A 7,247-nucleotide genomic window follows, 5' to 3' on the forward strand; every position below is an offset into this window, starting at 1 on the left:
GGGGTTATAACACAAAATCATAGATAATGGTTATAACAGTATCTTTTTCTATTGTGTTCAAAATAATCGGCCAATATATTTACAGTAGAACAAAAATCGTTCCATGTAACTTCATTGAGTGCCTTTTACACTGAAAGTCCCGACGCCCTTTGATGCTTTGCATCAATACTTATCTTGTTTCTAATGTATTGTTCTCAACCATATATATGTAACGCAGGGTACATTCCACAAGACAACAATAATTACGAAGTGAGCTAATGCATAATTGGTCAATGGACGAACATATAACAGAATGTGGTAAAGTTAGCATTTTAGCAATATTAATTATTGTTTGTCAAAACAAGTTCGTTTTTATTTGTGAGCGTTAGCTCGTTAACCAGTCTAGTGTTAATCATTGAAATCTGTACATATTGGCTGCTTTCAGGGAAAACGGGGCTAAATGCATATTAAATAAGATTAGCCTGTGCACACTGATTAGCTGTATCAATGATTTGAAAAACAACAACATATCTCTACCTGTGTTTTAAGACACACTCTTTATAAATTTGAATGGCTTGCGATATAAAAAAACAATTATATTGATTAATAAATTTCCTTAAACATAAGAAAGAAAAATTATTCAAATATGTTTACATCAAAATGCAGCTAGGTAATCGCTTTTCAAATCAAGAACGTGACTTACCTAAAGGCATATACATAAAAGATGTCACCATGATTAGTTACGAAACTACCGTCTGCCTTGCCTCAGGTATATTACTCTTAATTTAATATCAAAACATCATGTCAGCAAGAGTCAAACGGATAAAGCAATTAAGGCTATTTCCTATGGCAAGCGAAGTGCACATTAATGTCTTAAACCACGGTTTAACAGTAAACTATGTAGTTAAGCAACTTTGTACATTAATTCCTTAAACCCGGGTTCAAGACTTTGAACCACGGTTCAAAGTGTATCTAAAAATTGATACAAATCTGTTATCTGAGACAACCAATCAGCGGAGCTTAAACCACAATAAGAATGTTAATGCCGCGACTTAATTGTGTGTCTTAAAATAGACATAAATCTCTTATCTACATAATTCAGACACAACCAATCAGCTGAGCTTAAACCACCAGTAAAAGGCAAATGTCATGATTTCATTGGTCGTTTCTTAATTAGAGAGTTAAGAGACTTTGAACCTCGGTTCAAAGTCTTGAACCCGGGTTTAAGGAATTAATATGCAAACGGCACTTTGAACCCGGGTTCAAATATTCCTAAATATATAGTGAGTAGTTAAACCGTGGTTTTAGACAATAATGTGCACTTCGCTTGCCATAATTTCCAACAGTGATTGAATCGGTAAAATTGCGATTTAGCCAATCAACAACTAGCACGTGCGGAGACGTATAATATTGACCAATCAAAATTGAATAAGAGCTGTTTTTGTTGTATGCAAATTAACCTTTCAACTTAATTTTGCTTGTCTTGTCGTAATATAGGAAACTCTCCGCTTAGATTAAGACTTGATCGGAGATCTTGGGGAAAGGTCCAATCATGTAGTCATGAGACTGTATTTATCTTACTTAATCACGGATGAATTTGTGAATGTAGAACTGTATATATTTCACGGCCGTTAATCACACGCGCCACTTCTGTTTTGAGATGCATTAATAAATGAGTCAATGCAACTTCCGAGGTGGCAGTAAGGCTAGGATGTTTTGAAATTTCATGGATAATTTTACAGGGTGATTCGATGTTATATGTTGTTTTTTCAACATATTTCGCTTTGTTTTTTTTTAAATTGGGCAATGCAGTGCGATTCAGCGAAAATAAGTTAATTAAAAAATGTACAGAAATATTCATTATTAACCCATTTAAAAACATGTGAACCTTTATAAGTTGTGGCATGGATGAATTTTAAAAAGCATTTCGATGGGGTTTTCCTGGGTGAAGAGCAAATTTACAACTAATTAAATCGCTAACGGCATCAAACGATTGCGTACATATACATTAGATGCTGCATGCACAAAATAATTGGCTTCTTGCCGACGTAGTAAATAATTTACATTTTCCCAAAAGAGATGGAGCCAATGCTAAGGAGATGGCTTTAATGATAGGTGGTGGTGCCAATGCAGAGATGTATCAATTAACAGTCGTATCGCAATGGCATTATAACATGTCGTGCATTTGATAGATATGTTATTCGTTATATTTACTTATTTTTTCAACGTACAATCTAAGGCCAAAATTTTACAGAACATGAACACATTCTATAATAAATAAGTCGTGGTTTTTGTATATATATATATATATATATATATATATATATATATATATATATATATATATATATATATATATATATATATATATATATATATATATATATATATATGAGATCATCTCAAATAAGAAGTCACCAACATGTATAACATGTTGTACGATATATTACGAAATACAAAATTTGTAATACTCATTACAATCAATAGCTTAATGTTCAATATTATCAAAATAGTTCATCGACAGCAATATTTATATACAGTACTATAATTCACAAAATAAATATCAGATAATACTTCTTCTTGAAACGATGATTTGTGTCCCTTAATTCAAATACTTAATCTACTAAAAGGCCAACGTCAACGAATCTTAATTAGGCTCAAATGTGTTGTTTGTCCCACTATCAACTCCAAAAAATGAAGAAAGCTCGGTCGTTTTCCGTTAACTGTTATAAAATAAACGTTATATGTTCTTATCTTACAAAGACGAACGTTTAAATATTTCAAGACATTATTAGACCACTCATTTTTCTAATAAAAAATGCACGCGACTCAAATGTTCTGAAGTGATCAAATAAAAAAAATGTAAGTCCTGCAAACATAATAGAAACCATTACATAAAATATTTCACTTTAAAATAGCTATAAGTATGCATTGGCGCCACCTCCTTTGCATTGGTACCATCTCTTTTTGATAAATGCAAATTTATCTATTAGATCGGCTAGAAGTCGATGTTTTTGTTCACGCATTAACTTGTACAAGTTAAAATCAATCGTTGTTATGTAAAGACCGATATAATTGGCTGGGATTTCGCTCGTCACACAGGCAAAAGACATAGATTTGCTTTTACGAATTCTACCATGCCACAACTTATAAAGGTCCTCACGTTTTCAAATGGGTTGTGATTGTATGTTTCTGTACATCTTTGGGCGCATTTATAATCGCTGAATCGCTCTACATTGGCCGATTTGTTTATAATAATGCGAAGTATGTTATAAAAACATATAAAACCCAATCACCATGTAAAATTATCCGTTAAATTTCGAAACATCCGGGCGTGATTAACGGCCGTGTATTTGGAGAAATGAACTATACATACAGAAATTTAAACGGATATTAAATTAGACTTGAATTCATCTATGACTTGTTGTTGTATACTTCATCCCATGCTATAATACGGATGAATAGACAAATGGAGAATGGGCCCAACTTGCCACATTCGCCACGTAATTAACTGCATTCCACTCAGTTTATACGATTCAACTCATGACGGCGAATTGTGCATTACGTTGTTAATCGAAAAACTGTCAGATAACATGCTTATATTAAAGGGGCCTTTTCACAGATTTTGGCATTTTTTTTAACTTATTCATTAAATGCTTTATATCGATAAATGTAAACATTGGATCGTAAAAGCTGCAGTAAAAAATCAAGAATAAAATTTAAAAAAGGAAAAGAACATTGCCCGGATCAGGTTTCGAACCAGTGACCCCTGGAGTCCTGCCAGAGTCCTGAAGTAAAAACGCTCTAGCCTACTGAGCTATTCCGCCAAGTACACATACTTGACGTATTTTATACCTTATATAAGCAATCTTCGTAGTTTCACAAAATTTAACGACAAAAACAGAACTCTCCAAATTATTCAATCGTTTCGCGTTGCAACGCTTTATAATTTTTAGGTTTTAAAATCGTCAAAAGATGCATATAATGGCTATATTAGACCATGGTAAATGTTCAGTATTACTGTTTCCTCACAAATATCATAACTAGAACGAAAATTTGCGAATCTGAAACAACTTTTTTCAATTTTGTCAATTTACCAAAGCGTGAAAAGATCCCTTTAACTGTTGAACGTTGGTTGTTCTAAAATAACGTATAATTAAAAAACAAACTAATTCAGTCTATACTCAAACGGTCATTAGTTTTTTTTAACTAATGCAAGATAACTTTTTAATCTTTATCTCGCTAAATTTCTACAACGTGCATTTATCCACGCGCATCAATGACAACATCTTATTAGAACAAACTATGGCGTCAATTTTAGAAAAATGGCACAAGATTCATTGAAACGAAGCAACGATCAATTCAATCAGACGTCATTTCATCGGGACTGCAGTTAATTAAACATGCCTAAAAACAAAACTTCAGTAAACAAGTTTAATTACATTTAAGTGTCGTGTTACAATAATTACACATGCTTTGTTACAATAAAGTGAACGGTAATGTTTCATTTAACTTTTTTTATTAAGCGTATTTTAGCACGTGCATTTCATTGTACAATTTCTCGGAATTTTTCAGATTTTTTTATTTCTAACTTAATGCTGTACGCGTGAGCACTTTTGATTACTGGGGTATTGTGCTATTGTGAAATTCTCATTGAAATGCGCGTTTTTTTTTTTGAGTGAGTTTGATATGCACGGTATACGTGAATCGAAATTAAATGTGTTTGGTATACTTTTTTTTTATTTATCCATAAACTACTGTTTGTTTGATACAAATGTTTGGTTCCATTATGATTATGCATGGATTTTATACGAGTGCACGCTATAGAACAATCAAGTCGATACGCGTCTTTAAGTAAGAAATCAGTTGCACAGTTATAGCAAACTGTATAAGTGGTTTGTAACAGCGCGCCAGAAAATTAAAGTTCATTAAAAAAATACAAAGGCAATTTAATACAGAGTATTTCATCCTGTGGATTCCTGAACAAATGGTTATGCATCATTCAGAACTTAAGCTCTTTTGGCTCAGATGAGTCACGGTTACAAACGTTATGAAAGGTAATAGATGCTAACTCTAATTCAAAATGTATTGGGTAATATTTTATCGTTTCGTTTAATTAACTGAAAAACTGAAACTGAAACTGGTTTATTTGCTGAAACGCCTATTTCAACATTTAAACATATTCAATGTCGTTGTACATAATCTTTATAAATAAAAATATAAAAATGAAAAAAATACATAATAAAATTCATCAAATTAAAATATAAGAATTATATAAAACCAAAAATTTCATATCACATCTTAAAACTAATTAAGATAAAGAATAATAATATAAATACAGATAAATATTAATCTTCTAGTTTAATGTCACAGATGTCACTATTTTTAAAGTTCATTGTTTTGCTAAAACAATGAGAAATAGTATTTAAAGAAGTGCGTTTTTAAATTTCTTTTAAAACAGTCAATCTAGGAGATTTGTTTCAGATTCAATGGTAGATTATTCCACAGTTTGGGTCAAATTGTGCTAAAACTTCGGTCGCTAAATATTTTGCGTTTATTGAATGGAACGGTGTAACACTCGATGCAGGACTCTGAAGATCTGGTGGAACGTCGTTGTACTTTTGGTGTTAACAGTTCAATCAAATACGTTGGCGCATTTTCAGTATTACCATTGAACATGTACGTGAGAATCTTAAAATTAATTCTTGCTTTGATCGGCAGCCAATGTAAATCATAGAGTGCCTGCTTCGAACTATCAACTCTTCTACGATTCAAAACTAACTTAGCACGCATGTTTTGAATTCGTTGTAGTTTTGCTTAAGCACAGTCAGAAATCCCATACAAAACGTCGTTACAATAGTCCAGGTGCAAAATCACTAATGAGAGAACGTGGGTTTCGGTTGCAATCTTGTGTCAGGTATTTGCGAATACTTTTGATCTTAAAAAAGTTCAACATTGCGTTTCTACACTTGATCTTTATGTGATTTTTAAAACTAAAAGTATTATCCAAATATGCCCCTAAGTATCTGATGGTACTCTCTTTCTCAATTTTGTCACCACAAATGTCAATCTCCTGGATGATTAACATGTTCAGCTGTAGGGCACTTCCAAATACTATATGTTCAGTCTTTGAAGAATTCATTTAGAGTTTGTTACCCTTCATCAAATCGTTACACTCCGAAGCGAATTCCTCTAGTTCTGGAATGGTTTGAGCCTAAAGTTATGGCTTTATGGCTTGGGTATAAAACGTTTGCTTGCTGTGTGATCGTCGGCAAAGCCGTATACAGAAATGGAAGGGGGGACAATGTCAAATATGGTTCCAGCGTACGTGAGAAAGAGCCAAGGCCCTAAACAGCTTCCCTGAGGGACACTACATGCTAGTTCACGCACCGAAGACATCGTCTGGTTCACACTTACACGGCAGCTCCGTGGCCGAAAGTATGAGTCCAACAAATCTAATGCAACTCCACCGATCCCGTATTGACACTTATGAACGTCCAAAAGGATGTCGTGGTCCACTGTGTCAAAAGCTGCACTGAGGTCTAATGCTAGCAATGCAGTCATTTCCTGATGTTCCATAGCATCCAATAAATCATTGACAAGTCTTAGGAGAGCCGATTCACACGAATGATCTTGTCTATAGGCCGATTGGTTTTTCGGCAGATGATCGTTTCATTTACATGTTCATTCAATATGAACAAAGCTGCCTGTTCTATCAGTTTGGACAGGAACGGTAAGTTATTCACTGGCTTGTAGTTGGAAAATACTAAATCCAGGCCGGCTTTTTTCAACAGAGGTCTAACAATTGCTTGTTTCCATTGCTTTGGGAAAACTCCCTGTGTCAATGAAAGATTCACTAGTCTGGTAATGATAGGGATAAGATCTTCGAAAAATGATTTCAACAATTTTGTCGGTAAAACATCAATTTCACAGGACTTTGTTTGCATTTTATTTATGAGTTTTCTAACTTCATCTTCAAATAGTTCTCTAAATTTTTCAAACTCGGGCACATTTCTAACGTTTTGTTTATGCTTTTCGAAATCTTTCAAATCGTCTCGTACTTTCTGAATTTTTCCCATAAAATAACTATTGCTATAAAACACGATTTCCCTGCATATACATTTGTTTATGTGGGGAAATTTATTTTTATTAACTTATCATAAAGGTATATAATCTGTAAATGAGCTATGTGTACATGTTTGTGTATTCTGAACTGTGGATCTAACTTATTATGTTTATTGTGGTTTAACATGATTTTCCTAATTTCT

Source organism: Dreissena polymorpha, chromosome 1, assembly GCF_020536995.1.
Source record: "Dreissena polymorpha isolate Duluth1 chromosome 1, UMN_Dpol_1.0, whole genome shotgun sequence".
Lineage (NCBI taxonomy): Eukaryota > Metazoa > Mollusca > Bivalvia > Myida > Dreissenidae > Dreissena > Dreissena polymorpha.